The 18428-nt window shown below is 42.3% G+C and overlaps 1 pseudogene; it reads right to left on the bottom strand.

Moving 5' to 3' along the window:
• Window positions 1-1295: 1295 nt before the first annotated feature.
• Window positions 1296-18428, bottom strand: part of LOC134474500 (zinc finger protein 709-like) — a 93486-nt pseudogene continuing 76353 nt past the window's right edge.

Here is an 18428-nt window from a genome sequence, read left to right as displayed (position 1 = left end):
CTAGCCTCGCACTCCCTGTGATCCTGGTGTCTAACCCACCTGAGTGCTGAGATTACAGGCATGCACCACCATTCCTTGCAGTAAAGTGCTTTTTTTTAATCTTTTTATTTTAAAGAGGATAAAACCAAATGAAACAAAACCGAATAGACTCAATCAAAACAAAAAGATGAACCTGGTACATGACTTAAAAACAAAATCCAACAGTAGGTTGTGTGGCCTATCTCTCAGCCTGCACAGAAAATGACTCAACACCTTGCTGAACTCCAAATTTATCCAGATAATTGGGCAAATTCCTAGATTTTGAAAGATGTCTTAAACATGCTTTGTTTAAGGACAAATTCATATCAAGTGCCAGGGAAAGAACACAGAACTTTGATTTAGTATTTCTAATTTCTGGAATTTATCCCAAGAAACAAAGATATATGCTCAACGCAGTTTTTCTAAGAGAAACTAGACTTGTGTACACAGTCAGTAATAGGATAACTAAGTACAAGTCTACCTATGCATGTAATATAAACATTCAACATTATGCAAATATATAAATGATGTGAGCAGAACTGGGTAGTAATCCTTAGAGACAGCCAAATATGGAGAAGATGGGTATTCTGCAGCAGAGTTTAACAATGTGGGTGAATTATCTTCATTTGTGGATTTAAATTTTTAAACACTACTGATCACACTTCCTCATGCCTCAAAGCCCCGGCCTGCATTCATTCTCCTCACAAAACCTAAACACCCAAGTGCCGCCAATATTAAAAGAAGCAGAATCCCCCTTATAAATGGAATGGACTGGAGCCAAAGCATGTACAGGTAGAATAATAACTACTGTCTTACTGTTACATCTAGGTCTTCTCTCAATCTCTGCAGGGAGGAGTTCTGAGTAGAATCCAATCGTCCTTTTGGGGTAAATGTCTACGGCTCAGTATGGCCAAGCTCACTGACAGCAGAGGCCATGTGAAACCCCAAGCCACTGCACCACAGGTCCCACACCAGGGCTGGGCTCCCAGCAGCGCCTGTCAGGGGGGACCGGGGATCCCGGGGCGACGTGTCAGGCCTGGCCATGCTGATCCCCTACACAGAAGAGAGGGGAAGGGAGAGAGGGGCCCTGCAGACCTCAGGCCAGGTCGCCCCTACTCCGCGCCCGCTACCGCCCTGGGCCCCCGACCCAAGACATCCCGCCCTGGGCACTTGCGCCGCTAACATCAGGGCCACCGGGCCAAGCCGCCACTCACCTTGGGCTTAGCCCTTCTACCTGTCCCAGACCCCAACCCTGGCCCCGCCACAGCCTAGGCCGCCTAAGGAAGAGCGCTCCAGTCTCCAGATGGTGTTGCTAGCTGCAAAATAGCGACTCCATGCACAAGACCAGCATCCACTGCAAAGCAAGGCCGGGGCGGGCGGGATGAGCTGGGATGTGCAGGCCCGTGGCTCAGGGTGGTCCATGGGCGCGGACCGCCCAGGTTGGGCCTGGTGGAGTGTAATCTTCCTTTGAGGCCAGGGGGTGGGGTCAAGCAGTGTGAGAGGCGGGCAAGGGGCGGGGCCAGAACCTGGGACACAATAAGTGCATAATCCTCCTGTGAGGCAACAATGACACAGTGGGCGTTGCATTGGGTTTTAGGGTCCCCCTGAGGCAGGATTTGGCTGCAGGTGGAGGTCTCTGATGAGGCTTCTGGGAGACCCAGCCCCAGGCCCATTATGAGAGGAAGCAGAGGAGTGGACTGAGGCTTGGAATTTATAGATTTCTGGACTCAAATCTTCCCGGGCCTGACACCTTAGGCACACTGCTTCTCTTCTGGGAGCCTCAATTTCCACTATTGTTACTCTGCTGTTATTTTCCTTTGAAATATTGAGGGTGTGTTCCATTAAAAAAAAAAAAAACAACCCTGAGGAATGGTAATACTCATCTCTGGGCACTGCTGTGAAGACCTGATGAAAACCCTGCAGAGCTCTTCCCATGGTTCCTAACATATAGCAAGTGCCCAGGTATCATTGCTATTTGCCTTGTTGCCCTTCTTTATTACAGAGAAATGAGTGCTTTAGGTGTCCATCGTTGAATTTCTTCATAACTTATAAGTACGTTTACATGTGAATATAACATACTAACAAGCATATTTAACACTTATGGATATCAGACCAGGGCCTCTTTGAGGCACTTTACATATGTTAATTCTTACAAGAGTAGGAGTTAGGAATTATCTTCATTTTCATAGCTGTGTGAGCCTAGACACCAACATTAAATACCTTTTCCAATGACAAATCAAGGGACAGAATTTTAACCCAGTGGGCTTTGCACCAACATCTCTCTTAACAAACCAATACTTAGCACAGCACCACTGCAGTTCCGCTTTGGATTTTTCAGTTTTGCTGGTGTGGCTGCCTCAATGTCTTGAATCAGTTCAAACTATTTACCTTTCATGGTCATTTTGATTTTGGAGAAGAATCTGAAGTCACAAGGGTCCCGATCTGGTGAATTCGGTGGATGAGGCTGCACCATAATGTATTTATGAACCTTCCTTTTCATTGAATGGCATTGAGCAACTGCATTCACTATATTTTTTAATCTCAATTTATAAAGAGACTCACAAAGGAGGACTTCCAAACTGCTTCAGAAAAGAAAGAACAAATGTAGAAGTATGTTTGAAGCAAGGAGATGTATTTTCTTCAATTTATTTTTAAGGAGATGTTTTTTAAGGAGGATTAATGGGCATGTATCTTTTGTTTTAGTAAATTTTAAAAGTTTGAATATTAGCTGTATATTTTGATCAGCCTTTGTACTTCTTCCTTGAGATTGTTAATTAAACATCTGCATATTCGCTATCCCTTATACAAAATGATTCGGACCAGAAGTGTTAGGAACTCCTGAATTTTTTTTTATTGAAGAACTTGCATAGGACATAATATATTGTCTTGAGGATGGGACCCAAGTTTAAATATGAAATTTATTTATAGTTCATATATAATTCAAACTCATAGCCTGAAGGCAGTTTTATATATTTTTAATAATTTTGTGTTTGACATGCGTACTATGTTGTTTCTCTGGTGTGGGAAACTGAAAATGTAGATAAGAGGCAAAATAAAATAAATATTGTGAACATTATCTAATGAGATGGGGAATTAGGGATGGAGGAGGGAGAAAGGAAGGAAGGGAAAAGAAAAAAATGATGAGAAAAGAAGGAAACAAAACTTTCATAAATAAGGAGGGGAAGGGAGTTGAAGCAAAAGTAGGAGAATGGAGAATAAATAATTCATAACATGTATGCTGGAAATTTCCCATGATTAACATGATCGTTATTTACACCTAACATGTACCAATAATCTTAATTAAAAACATTTTGTATCTGAAACAAAATTTGTTGCTGTGAAATTTTCAACTTTTGGCATAAAACATCTGTACTCAAAAGTTTTGGACTTTGTAGCATTCAGACTTCAGACTTTGGATTAGGAATGCTTAGCATGTATTTGAATAACGATATGATGAATATCCTCCCTACCTCAATAGACTGTAAACTTCATGGTGAGAGAATGAGAGGAGGCTCTTTGCCTCTACTAATGTCATGGTAAACATAAATAAACGTAAATGTCAGTGCCCCTCCCAAGCCTCATGCAATCATGGATGCGACCAAGTCCAGTATTTCTGATTGATTGTCTAGTGCTTAGATTGGTGTTATGTGTGCTCCATGTGCAGTGGAGTGGAGCTAGCCTACATTGTACCTGAGAGAAGAAGGTGTTTCTTTCTTTTTGCTGTTCTTGCTTGCATTTTGTAGACATCACAAACTGCTGCCCCTCAGCCATTTCATTTTGCTTTGGAGCCAACTGAGCGTGGACTGAAATCTCTTACCTGTAAGAAATAAACCTCTCCTTCTTTCATGTTGGGCATCAGGTATTTTGTCTCAATAACCAGTGAAAAGTAAGTAAGACAACTGGGAATAACTGTATCTCAGTACCCAGCTCAATGCCTGACACAAGAATGGTGCACTTTTTTTGACAGAAAGAAAACAAGCAGTAGCACACAATTATAGATTTGCATCACATGGAATGTCTCTACTTCCAAGGTTCTGCAGTGAAATGTGGTCTCATCAGTTTTCCTCTCTGAGGGCACTAACCTTGTCATTTCTTTTGCTTTATTGTAGCAAATAATGCTCCTCTATCCAGTTTTCACTCTCCCTATGGTCTTAGAAATCAATTGTAAGCTGTTATACAGTGTTATGCTGGGCATGGAACTAAGGACCTCCTTCATACGAGGCAAGTGCTCTACTTCAAGACACATTCCAACCCTCCCTTTCATATTCCTGGAGTTTAGACCATGGGAATATGCTATGGTGGATTTCCAGCACAAATGACTTACCAGGGAACTACAGTATTAGCCGCAAGCTGACTGAAGTTATAGGACAGTCTACTGTAATCAAGAACTGCCCAATTGAGCCTCACCAAACCAGAAAATTGATTAATAATTATAAAATTTTGCAATAAGGCGCTGAGTTTGGGAATGCTTTGTTATACAACAATGGCTAAGGAGCAAGAAAGGAGCAAGAGAGGCAATATTCACAATAACCAAGGCAAGCAATCAGTCTAGGTATGTGTCAGCAAGAGAATGGGCAAAGCAAACGTGGCATGCACATGTGCACACAGACATACACACACCATCACACACACACACACACACACACACACACACACACACACACACACATCCTGTTCAACCATAAAGAAGAATGAAATCTAGTCATATGCAGAAAAGTTCAGGGAAGTGGAGGATATCATGTTTAACAAAATAATTCAGACACAGACCAATAGTGCATGTTTTCTCTCATATGTGGAAAATAGAAAAAAAAAGTAGAAGAGAGGCTACACAGGACTACACAGGCCTGGGAGGACAGTTAGGAGAGAGGGTGAAGGTAGGAGAGGGCTTGACAAACTTGAGCAATGCACAGTATATGCATATATGAAAATACCATGAGTCTTCTTACTCTGTACAACTAGTATGTGTCAATAATTATATTTTTTTAATGGAAAGGAAATGGAACAAATTTTAAAGCATGTGTGCAGTTTCAGGCTAATGCAGACTTTGCTTAGTAATCTCTTGCCCCTTTGGGGCAAACACAAGATATCGGAGAGCCTAGATTGCTGGAAAAATATCAATGGCCATATTCAAAGCTCAGACTCTTGCATGTGGAACATGAATCAAGAGGTTAAAGGCTAAGTATCTTTCTATCTTTGATAAAAGTGTTTTTATTTTCCCCCAAGCAATGTATTGTACCAGAGTGGTTCCCTGACTACAGATGTTGGGAGGGTAGGGGGATGACTGTCTGACTCCAGGAACAGGGTTTGCATGCTGACTCTACTATTGCAGAAATGATCTCGAACAGATCCTCTTACTTTTCCACGCTTTGTTTTCACACTTAAAAGTGATCACTTATTTTAGCAGCTATGTAGAGAATGCAGATGAGAAATAGCATTTCCATGGTGTTCATGAGTCAGAGGTGGCCAGAGTGTTTTGCAGCTGTTCTTCAGCTTTGCATCTCTGGCCATCAAGGATGGACAAGGCTCTTGTGTTTCCCTAAGGATAACAGGAGGACAATGGCTTCTCCTGCAGCGGGAGGCAGCAGAGGCCTAAATCAGGTCACTTTGCAATGGGGCTTTGAATGTTTTGTCATTGAATCCTTTCCCCACCTCTAATTTTTCTTTTTCTGTTGCCCCTAAATCATTGTTTTGGTAATTATGATAATATTTACACATTTCAAAAGGTCCAACAAACAAGGAGGAAAAATTAGAAATAGTTGCTATTTTTGTATGTAGAGAGGGAACTATCATTGGTACATTTTTAGCCTCCCTTTTCCTGTTAACAATTTATTGCAGACATGGTTCCAGTGTGATTAATTTAGGATTACAGCATTATAACAGGAATCAGTGAAATAGGAATTAGGATTCTTTCAGGCATTAAGCACAGAAGCTGCCAAATGGAGTCAGGGTGTCTAAAATGGAGCCTGCTGAGTTGTGCCCCTCCAGGGACTTTACAAAAACATCTGCTGAATGTGCCTTAGCTGTTCAGGAACTTTCCAGAACATGACCAGGCAGGCCATTGCCTGAAAGGTACATGGGCTGTGCATGGGCACTGTGTGAGCACTTTTTGGCCTGTTTTGGGGACTCAAGGAAGATTTTCTTGGGTGAGGCCCCAAGGTTAGAGAATGTACATGTTCAAGACATCAGCAACAGTGGCAGGCAGTATGGAGCAGAGCAGAGGACCACTTTTTGTTATATAATTCTTACACAGGTTGTTATCTCATATTTACATTCTTGTGCAGTCCTCTAACCATCGCATGGGAGTTCACATGTGCTAAGTCATGGTTACATAAATATACTCCACTGTGTGCCTGTGCAGACAAGCATGGTCATGTCCTCAGTTGTCTTTAGATGTCCCCGAACTGTGAAGCAGTTGGAGTGGTTCCACACAACACTTCCTAGATTGAACCCTGAAAAGTAGGTAGTCTTCCATAGGGTAGCTCTTTTCTAAACCCATAGAAACTTCTAGACAAAGACTCCCTCATGGGTATCCTACTCAGAACCCCCTCCTTGCTGGTGGGAACTGTACTCCCTTGTCCTTTGTATCTATAAGAGTGGAGGAACCTAAGGGATAAATTGCTGGTGATGTTCCCAGAGACAGCAGGGAGGTAGACATGAGAACAATAGCAGCAGCAGGCAGCAAGCAGAGAGAACAATTGTGACTTTATTGTCCAGCCTCTGTATATGTTATTGTGTTTCTTGCATGCTGGCCTCCAAGTGGTGCCACAGGCTGATGACCATGCCTCTACCACAAGGATCTCTTGGGGACAATTATAATCCAAACCATCACACATACAAGCAAAAAGCATTTCTCATGTGTTCTTCCTCAGGGGACAAAAGTGGTGTCTGACTCATATCGCCTGCACTTCGTTCCCCTCAGTGGGACACTGCTCTTCTTACCGCAGAGGAAACAGAAATGTACTAATTATTCAGTGTTAACTACAAAACAACAGAAGTCAAAAGAAATAGTACATGGGAAACAGTGTTGCATTACAGGTGCACTGCCTCTAGACAGCCCCACAAGGCAGATGTGGTAAAGTTTCTTGTAGGGGATTCCCAGTTATTTTTAGAGACAGCTCCCTGACAGGCAGACACCTGAGTCACACATGCATCTGACTGTTACTTAACAAGGGTCTTCCTGGCTGAGAGGTGTTGGAGGAGGAGGTGAAATCTTCAGTTGTTCTCTAAGTCTAGGAATATTCTGCAGTTTAACCTTCAGCAGGTTAGCGTACTCTCCTGCAGGCATTTCCTGACTTACTTCACACAGTCTTAGCTTTCCTGATTTCATCTTATTTTCTTTCACAGCCCTGACTCTTAAGCCTTCTTGTGGGTAGTGGCATGTGTCACTTGCATTTGTGTCTGACAAATATTCTCTCTTTGCCCAAACCCTAGTCAGGATCCTCTGGTCACCTGACAGGGTCTGAGGAGTTTCCACCAAGAGGAGATGGGGACCTCCACTCATCCTGGGCCTGGTGCAGAGGTTCCTGTCTTGTCATGGAGGAGAGTTGCTGTGTATCCCTGTGAAAGGCTCAGGTAAATTTAGTAAGCAAACTCAAAGAGGCAAATAATCCAAAGAGAGTGCAGGTGCTCAGAGAATGAGGTACATTATGGTCCAGGGCTGGGAGCTTCAATGTTCTGGAGGATGGAAATCTGTGAAATTTGTGAATCTATAGAAAGCAGGGGCTCAAGTTACAGGTGACAAGCAATGACCCATTTTCTAGGTAAAAGGCAAAAGAAGGCCCAGTTTAAGGCCTTATTTTATCTTTAAAATACTGGAATTTTTTTCAGTGAGTTTCTGGGAAGGGAAAAAAATCATTGTAACTTTGGATACATTTGTATCCTGAAGCTGGGATTTCCCAGGCACCATTTCTGGCTCTACCTGGCCTTCACATTTACCAGTTCCTTGGACACATCTTAGCAAAGCATGGGCTGCTGTGCCAGCAGCATTCCACTGAGACTCCAGGCTCTGCATTCATTACCTTAAACACAATGCATTTGTTAGACTTCCTCCAGAACACTCATATGGCCTAGTATAGCACAAAGTACCTGGGATGACCAGAAGTTAGTCTAATTTAAGGTAATCTGTTATCCACCTCCGGGTCAAATGGGACCAGCAATCCTAGTTTTTTGAGGAATCTCCACACTGATTTCCACAGTGGATGCACCAGTCTATGCTCCCACCAGCAGTGGAGAAGGTTCCTTTTTCCCCACAGGCTCTCTAGTACTTATGGTTCACTTCTTGATATAGATATTCTTTTCAGGGTGAGGTGGAATCTCAGTGTTGTTTTAATTTTTCACCTATATTTATTTCATCTTCCTCACTCTGAGTTCGTTTTTGGCTTCTGTGTTCATATCTGCATTGTCCAATTTTAGCAAGTGTCCTTCTAAGGCAGTTGGCCACAAGCCTCCATCCCTGACGTCTGATCACCCTTAACATCCGATTGGCTCCTCATCCTCCACCATCATGCAGCTCACACCTGTCCAGCCTGGCATGCCTTCTGCAAGCATCCTGTTAGGCTGGGTCAGGAAACAGCTCCCTTCAATCTGCTGGTTACTCTTAGTGTGGTCAGATCCCTGACTTGAACCAGCCCTGCAGCTGTTCATTCCTAATTTTAGTACATGCATGTGGAGTTCTCTGTCCTCCACTGTTGAACCCCTCACAGTGGCCCCTGCCTCTCTCAGGATAGTCCCCATATTGTGAGAAAATTCTTGACAACACAAACAAGGCCCAAAGTGGTGGCAAAGAAGACTGTGGCAACTTCCTGAATGAACTCAGTCAAGAAAAGCCCTGGGTGCAGCTGCCTACTGCTTCAGTGGTTGGTTGTTCTGTCCCCATCGCAGGACAATTTTTGTTGAGATCAGGAGAATCTCAGGCACAGAGTTAAGACTACATATGTTTAGAGCATACAAAAATAACCGGTGCTCTCTGTCACACAGTGTACATCTAAAGGTTAAACCAAGCGGTAAAATATTTTGACATCTCTTGCAGTTGGTTATGGTACTTAAAGCTTGATCTACATCTACTGGAATTAATTAAATAAGCATTTAGTTATTGTATAAATAAGATAAACTTCTATTGATTAATAATGTGTATATGGTCATTAACACTGTATCCTGAATTTATTAAATTTCTAGAAGTGTGTGTTAAAAAATCTAAATCTTGCCTGAAGTGTCAAATCTAAGTAAATGCACACAAAGTTTTTATATGGCATTGAAATTAATTATTGCTAAACTCACGGTATATTAAATACATTTCTTTTCCCAAGGGTGTAGGGTTTTGTGAGATACAGTATGTGAAAAAGACACCTTATCATATTGATGACTCTAAATTACAGCCTTAGTTGAGATCTGGGGTGTCTAGGAGAGATGGAGACCAGAGGGAGGTGACTAGATTGATGACTTTGTCCCACTACATTTGTGTACATATACAGGTTTGGGTCTGAGAGATGCTGTGTGCAGAAGGCTCCTAAAGTGGTGTTTGCACACTGAAAGGGCTTGGCTGGTTGGCTGGCTTTGTCTTCTGTCCCAAGTATTAACCAGCATCCCTCTCACTCAGCCCAGCTGCATCAGGAGCCCTCTCTAGTCCAGCATTGTAGTTCACACAATGGCCAGGAGATGGAGAAGGAGCAGCGAGTCAACTTTGACATGTTTTGTAGGAGGGCAGCAAGGAAAGTGAAGCTTTGGTATCAAGGAATAATAAAGGAAAATGTTGAACTCAGTGAATTTTCATAAATCAAATGAACATTCACGGGGCTGGGGATTTAGCTCAGTGGCATAAGCAACCGCGTTGCAAGCAGGCAGTCATGGGTTCGATCCCCGGTATTGATAAAAAGGAAAAAGACAAATAAAAATGAACATTCACCTTTTATGCACTTTTCGGGCTGCTTCTCCTCTCCTCCCCCAAGATAAATCCTATCCAGAGATTAATTTGTCCTGCTTTTATCAGTTATACATCTGCATGTGCATTTATACCCAAGTATGTTCTCTTACAGTTTGTGTTTTTTGAGGGTCTGACTTTTTCATTTGTCTTATGCTTGCGAGTTTTACACATTCATTCAAAAGCCATTGCATTTATGACCTGTTTCATGTAGTTGTAGGTGTATTTCTTCTCATGGCTTCGTGTTTATTACCTTCATTGGTTTCTTTTCCTGACTGGTCTCTTCTACTCACAGGTTGCTTGCCATGTTAAACTGTATAGTGAGACTTTCTCAAAAAGACAAAAACTCAATGAATGCACTGGGGATTGCTTTTGTTACCGTGGATCATCTTATGCTTGTAGGCTGCTGTATTCAGCTTTGAATTTTATTAAAACTGATACATGAAACAGATCAACAGGTGGCTTGAGTATTGCATGTGTTGCTCTAAAACAAATGCAATATGAGTCAACCTTTGACAAATTATGTGTGTGCATGCAACAGCAAATATAACATTAATTGTGTGAAAGCATACCAAATGCTAACCTTGATTTTTCAATAAAAGGTTGTATCATTGAAAGTTTTGTGATTGTGTTTTTCTCTCAAGACTAAATATGTCAATGGATGAGTAGTTTTTTTCTAAACTAAAACTTCAGTTCAGTATTCAGATCTAATTGCAGTGTTGGCAGTGCAATAAATAAGTGGGTTTTGGGTTGCAGTTTGGGCCCTTGGTCTCTGAAAGTTTTCCCATAACAGACCCAGGAGGCCTTTGCGGTGGAGATTCCATCCCCAGCTTTCCTGTCTGACCTCTGGCACTCACTGGGGTCCCAGGCATGGACAGGGCATTCAACCATGGTTTGGTTCCTCCAGCTCACCCAAGGCAGAGCCCAGCCCGAACATCAGTTTCCTGGGAAATGTGAGAGTCAACTAATTTTGGGAAAAAGCCAATCAGAGCTCCACTCCCCTTGTAGTGGCAACAGCTGATTCATCTAGCTCTTTCTGCTAAAATACAGAAAGTGGAGTGTGCACACATTCACCCTGCAAAGGCCAGCTTTGTGGGGCATCTGGGCTTCACTGAGGAGCGGGTAGCTGCAAGGTGTGGGTCACCAGGCTACTGGTTTCCATGGTGCAGAAAGGGACAGCCCCTAAAGAGTTTGCATCACTGCAGAACTAACCTTAACTTGGGTGTGGGTCCAGTCCCTCTTTGTTCCTACTGCCAATGTGCCACACAAATCCATCAGGTGTAGTGTAGTCTGAGGCTCCCCAGACCAAGAATCAGTGTCAGCAGTTTGATTCTATGACCACTCCCTGGCCCAGAGGCTCACAGTGAGAAACCCAAACCTTGTGTGCTGTTGGTGGGGTTGTAAAATGGACTGGCTGCTGTAGGGAACAACATAGCTGCCCTCTCTAAATTCTATAGAATTATCCTATGATTCAACAATTCTAAATATGCTTATACAGCTTAACATAAATCAGGAGCTCAAGCAGATATTTGCATTCCCACTACCCCTCTGAGCCAAAACATGGAAACAACCCCCAAAGGGTGGATGAACAAAAGGTGGTATGTATGTATCCTGCAATTCTATATTAAGTGAAATAAAACAGAGAGAAAAGGAAATGTTATATGATTCCAAATACGTGATGGCCCAGAAGAGTCCAATTCTTGGAGACAGACAGTAGAATGGTGTTTCCAGGAGTTGAAGGAAGGGAAATGATGCTATTGTTGGGAGAGTGAACAGTTTCAGTTCGGAAGTAGAGTTTTGGAGCAGGATGGTGCTTGTAACTGCACAAGGTAAATGTTCTTAACTCACTGAACTGGTCACTGACAAAATTAGTTGATTTTGTGTTGTGCATATTTTAACATATTTTAGATAGTAGATAGTACCTGATAAATTGGACAGAAGAGATGAGTAGATTCAGGGACAATTTTGTGACACCCTGTTCACTTTTTGAGGAGTAATACTCTCCTGGGTCTGATCACAACACACATCCCATATATCATTCAAAAGACAGAACCTACAGTTAAAACTTCTTGTCTCCTGATCATGCACATCTGATTCTTCACCTACACTCAGTAACATGTCTCTGATTGCTTCATTCTAAGCAGAGGGAGGAGAAGAAGCATTTGGGAAAGGTCTCCATGATGAGTGCTATCCTCAGTGGGCTCCCATTCTACAGGTCTGTGGTGAGGGTAGGGAGACTCCTCATCTGCTCTTCTTTCTTTATTAAGGCAAAATTCAATCTAAAATTCAGCATCCATCCTGAAACACAGAGACCAGTGGCATTTCATATGCTAAGGGCTGTGAGACCCTCACCATGCCTGGTAAAGAACACCTTCACCATCCCCAGTGGTAACCCAGGTTCATTAAACTCTCATTCTCCATTCCCCACACTCAGCCATGGACTACTATTGTGCTTTCTAAGGATTTGCCTTTTCTGGATATTTATATAAATGGAAGCATAAAAAGAAATACATTTTCACATTTTAGAATAATTTCATATTATTAGACAAAAAGTTCTAAATCATGAAAGAATACACTTAACAGTATGTTTGTACACATCTCATTTAAAAGGCTAAAACAAAGATGAAAACAATTCCCACATCTGACCTGAAAGTAAGGGTGAAATTATGGTAAATTCTACAAAAGCTGTGTAAGTTGAAGCACACATGTAAACATAAAAACAATTGTCTTGGTCAAGCTTTCCCACTAGTAGGACCCAGAATCCAAGAGCCACACAGGGAAGAGGAGGTGTTTAATCTGGTTTATAGTTTCAGGGGACTCAGTCCTACTTGGTTGCAAGGCAAGGGGCACCACAGCAGGATGGTGTGATGGAGCAAAGCTGCTCAGTCCATGGTGTCCAGTATGCAGAGTGGAGGGACAGTGCCAGGGAGGAAGGGGCCAGATACCAAATAGAGTACCTATGGTCACTCCTCTATGACATGTACAGATGAGCCTAGAAGTACACTTTACTAATCCCTTGCAGAGCTCTCAAGCCCATCAAGTTGGCAATGAAATTAATCATCACATAGCAGAAGTTTTGTGATGTTAAAATTATAGGTGATTTACATATGTACATATATACCTTACTTTGGTTTTTTTGCAGCTTTAAAATTCTATCCAAAGTCAAAAAATGCTGAATTTTATGTAATATCAATAACCTTTCCTTAGGTAAATTTTATAAAATCACCTCAAAAAGACTGATAAACATAAAAACAGGGTTTAAAAATACTCACAGGAAGAGCCAGAAGTCTTAATTTTGCTTTGAACAACAAGTATCTTCTCCAGGGAAATGAGTGGTGTATCCATACAAACACAAAAATGACTGCAGCACCACTGTTTTTAAGATCAAAACTGGAAACAATACACAGGGCCTCAGCTGATGGACAAATGAGGATCAGTGTTTCATCCACACAGTGGGATATGATGGCTCAGCCACTGACAAGGAGCAGCACACGGGAAACCTAACATAGTTATGAGGGTTGAGAAACCTCTACCAGCTCCCCACAAACAAAAAAAAAAAACACTCTGTATAGTGGGTGGTACAGACCTGTCACCTCTAGAAAATACAAAGTGATTCCCAGAGACAACAGGCAGATGCATTGCTTAGGATAGAAGGAAGCATTTGAAAAGAGCCATAAGAAAAAGTTGAACATTACATAGGCCTCACCATTGGGTAATCGTTTTCAAGGGGCTCACGTATGTGAAGATTCCTAGGGGATCTTTGTTTGTTTTTCAATTTTAGTTTCGTTTTGTTTTTGGTATTTAGGAACCAAATTCTGGAATCTGTGCTTGCAAGGGAGCACTTTGCCACTGAGCTATATCCCTGGCCCATATCAAGATTCATCTAATTTTGTACTTTAAGCCTGAAAGTTCATTGTATGTCAATTATAATGAAAGAAAATTGCTTTTAAAACACTTCTTTTGTGAGCTACCCATCACAGAGTTTGTTTAGTGATAGATTTACTTACAAGCAATTTTATTTATTTATAAATTTATTTCTAAGCAGTTTTGTTTACGTATAGATTTATTTATAAGAAGTTTTATTTATAGATGTATTTATTTTTCACAGTGCTGGAGATTGAATCCAGTGCCTTGGTCCTTTTATCATAATTTATTTCCAGACAGGGCCTTGCTAAGTTGCTAAGTTGTTTAGGTTGTTCTTGAATTTCATCGCATTTATTAGGATTTTTGTACAATGAAGTATAACAAGGATAAATAAATTGAGTATTCTCAAGTAAATCAATAAATACAACTTAACAAACAATAGCTGGATGTGATGGTACATCCTGTAATCCCAGCACTTAGGAGGAGATAGGAGGATCATTGCAGGTTCTAGGCCAACCAAGTTTACATAGTGGAATGAAGGCCAGTCTGAACTACACAATGAGAGTCTCAAAAAATAAATTAGTAAGGCAAGTTATTATCTTCTACTCCAGAGCATGGGCATCTTCAGAGGATTTACTTTAGAAGGTGTTATGGTTTCTATCTGGGTGTCCCATCCATAGCCTCATGAAGTCACAGAGGCAGCTAAACCTAGCATCTGCAATTGGTTCATTGTTTAGTACTGTGATTGGTGATGAAAGTGCTTCACCTTTCCAGGGCTTGCATTACTGGAGTCTCACCAGTCCATTTTGTGAGAGAAGTGAGAAAGTCTTGTATTTGAAAGGAAATCACCACCTGTGGCCAACAGGTGCAGAAAACATTCAGCCTCTCAAAGTTGATTCACACAGGCACAAATCACTGAGATGTGCTGTGTCCCCATCCAATGGCACATTTTAAGGCAGGAGCTGAACAGCATTGGAGAGAACATGGGGGACAGAGCAGAGTCCTGTCCTGTATAGAGCTGTCCCTAGACCTCATAGCACTAAGAAGAGAGATTTCTCAAACATAGAATGCTGCAAAAATTTTCAAGATTTCTTTTCAAGGGTTTGATTCACAGTACTGTTTGAAGCAGGAAGGAACTGGGACCCTCCCTAGCCTCCATGTACAGCATGCACAGGAGAGCTACTTGGAGGATGCTGTGCATAGCTGTTGGAGGGAGCTGTGCCCTAAGTCATAGAGGTACAGATCTAGGTGTGTGAAGCTCATGGCACAGCAAGGTTTTCTAAGGTTCAGCCAGTGTGAGTCTATACTGCAAATGAGTGCTTCCCAAAACCAGGGCCAGCACTGGGCAAGGGCATTTGGATGCCAAGTGGCCAGTCAGGTGAGAGTCAGCCCTGCCAGACACAGTTGAGCAAAGAGTATCACTCTAGAGCTGAACCTCCGGCAGGTCCACCTCACTTCCTGCTTCAGGTCTTTCAGCAAGAACTTCACACAGAAGCAAAGCAACACAACTGAACTTTGCTAGGACTAAATTGTTTAGCTTCCTTTGAAGAAATTATTGAAAATGCACAAGTCTAAGTAAAACTAAAAGGCTGAGAACAGCATTCTGCATATTGTATAAATAAACTGACCCTTTACAAGTCATGAAAATTATGCCCATGGGTGGGTCTGCTATGGCAGAGGTGTGAACTCACATGCATGCAGGTTTCATAACTGCAAAAGAAAAACTCCAAATAAATGCTACATGTACATGACTTCCTTTTGGCACTGCACTACAGGAAGAAATATCCCAGCAGTAACCTAGATTTACCACCTCAGTAAACCCAGCGCAAAACCCACCAGATGATTCCATCATGCAACTGTGAAGGCTCAGCAGCTCTGCTCCCTGCTTGATGCTGCTGCTGGTTGAAAATTTTGAGGTGTTTCTACCTGCATAAGCCATCTCCACCTCTCTCAGCTCATGGCTGCCCGGATGTGGTTCAGACTGTATTTACATAAAATCCCATCATGATTTCAGGAGGAGTGGCAGCCTCTTTTTTACTGGAAATTATTTTTCAAGTTTAGGCATAATAAACCATACACAACGTGCTTAGCCAGCTGAGGGCAAATGAGATTGTTTGAAGTAAATGCAGGAAACTCATTTGTCATTGACAGGTTCAGTTAGTACTGAAGCCCATATTTTGTGGGTAAACAGGCATGAGTCAAGGTTTGCTGTACAAAATGCTGGAAGGCACAGAAATGTCCCCAAATTCAGTTTCTGCTTTGCTTCCCTCATTCTACCAAGCTGGAGAGTGGATTTTCAGCATTCAAGCACATCGAGTTTGAACTACAGTAGAAACCTGTAAAATTTTCTGTTAAGTGACGAGTGAAAAGACATGGAAATGTGTTTTTTTTTTTTTTTTGGCAAAATGCAGTTCTAAATATATGCTTAAATAAACAGAGAAACTGGGAAAAAAGAGAAAAAAAAGAAATGTAATGACAATCCCGTGTTTTGTTAAAATGCCACAGCCTCAGTCAGAAAGGAGAGAAGCAAAATTTGCAAGCTGGAAGGGTCACTGTGTGAGTGGTCTTCCTCTCCTAAGGGGCAGAGTGTGTGCCCAGCCCACTAAGCCAGATGAATGCAGGGTAGCACCTGAATCTTGGTGGAGCCTGAGACCAGGACCCCATAACTGAGGCCCCTGGGCTTGAGGTGGCAGAGTCTTTGATGCATCCTGGCTGCTCTGCCTTCCTGTGCCTGCAGGGATGCAGCATGGATGTGGTGGGGTTAAGGGGTGTAAGGCAGGTAGTGCTGGGCTCCTTTGCATGCTGCACACTCCCTGCTGTGCCTGAAGGCAGGAAGGTTCAGGAATTCCTTGCTGGAAAAATACACTCTGAAGAAAAAGTCCTTCTGTCCTCTGCAGTAGCAATCACAGGTGAGCACGATGGCTTCTAAGGTAGGGAGGGCAGCAACACACACCACAGAGGAATGCTCATGGATTTATGTGTTGGAGTTTTTAAAAGTTAGTCATGAAAGGTGTGTTGGCTTGCTGAATGTCAAGCCTCCTTATTTTATATATACAGTTGTATTCAATGTGTCTGTATTGTGCATAACTTTCATTATATATAATGAAATTAAATCATCCATTTTCACAAACCTATTCAAGAAATTAGGCACTATTAAATACAAACTGAATTGAATAAAAGTAATATTGAATAGAACACTATAAATAATGCAATAGAATGGAAAATGGAAAAAACTCCACAAAGGCATCCCTCCCAGGATCAGTGGGCTGCCCTCCAGGAGGTCCTCTTTCTTGTCCTCGTCTGTGATTTGGGTTTCTGTCTCTTCACTGCTGGGTGGAGAGAGGCCAGGCCATGAGCTCTTCTATCATCTCAGGTAGGAATGGGGACATGGCCCAGGAATAGGATTTCTTTCCACATTTTCAGTGGCCTAGGACAAGACCTTCTTTCAGCATTTTCTGTGACTGTAATTTTATAATTGACTCAGCAGCTCTGCTCTGACACATTCATGGCTTGTAATTATCCACACTCATAACTGAGGAAGAAGAGATTACAGGTGTCTGTCAATCTCATTTTATTATAATGAGGCATTAGAAGGGGAATTTCCAGGTTAAATGTATGTAAATTGAAATTTCTGGTCTTAGAATTCACACTAGACCTAAGCACAGAGTTGGAGCCTAGAAGGGGAAGCCCAGGGATGCTCAGGTCTCTGTGGAGATCTGATGTCCAGGGAAGATGGACCAGGCAGAGTTAGAGGACACCAGGGTACCTAGTAGAGAATCATGGGCAAGAAATGCCCAGGTCCAGGCCTTCTGATCCATCAGTCAGCTTCTCAGCAAAGCAGCACACACTGCTTGCTGGATAAGAGAGGACTGGGAATGGCCCTGCTGCCAGAGCTCCTCCCTGCAGACCTGAGATGCCCTTTCTCACTCAGTGGAGCTCTGTATGATTTCAGCCTGTTACACAGCCCAACTTGATGGAATGTCTTCCACCCAGTTGAGATCTGAACTGCTGCATGTGAACTCACCACAGCTGTGAAGCAGGATAGGTGTTTACAGGGAGCAAGTGAGGAGGTGGGGACACTCCTCAGGCAGTTAAGGGTAAAAAGCTTGAAATAAGAGACCTGAAACTAGCCTGACCCAGTGTTCTCTAGGAGTAACTGCACCCTGCAACAATGAGCATTAAAAGACTAAATAACTTAACAGATTACTCACAAATATATATCTTTTAGGGGAAGTTTGAAGATACAAAAGTAAATGGTTATGTCCTTAAGTAAAATGAGACATGACCCCTAATGGGTACATGATCTCCTTTGGTGTTCCTGACCCACACCCTCAGGAGAAAACACACCATTTCACAGAGCTATAACAAACACAGGCAATGGGTCAACAATCATAACTGCTTAATAAAAACAACAAATGCCAACATACGATAAAAGCCCAGCTGAGTTCAATCAAGTGTATAATAAAGGATAAATAATGGAACTAACCATGTTGGGTCTTAGGCAGCTGAAAAAAATTCTGAGGCCTTCCTCGAAAGCACCCCTGGTGGGATCCAGGAGGTGTACCAGCCACCATTTCCAGTGAGCCTACTGGGGCATGGACTGAGAAACATACATCCCTGTTGCTCATCC

Source organism: Cavia porcellus, unplaced genomic scaffold, assembly GCF_034190915.1.
Source record: "Cavia porcellus strain 051 isolate PalLab524CR breed Dunkin Hartley unplaced genomic scaffold, mCavPor4.1 scaffold_32, whole genome shotgun sequence".
In the NCBI taxonomy this organism is placed as follows: domain Eukaryota; kingdom Metazoa; phylum Chordata; class Mammalia; order Rodentia; family Caviidae; genus Cavia; species Cavia porcellus.
This window is presented reverse-complemented; position numbering and strand designations above follow the sequence as displayed.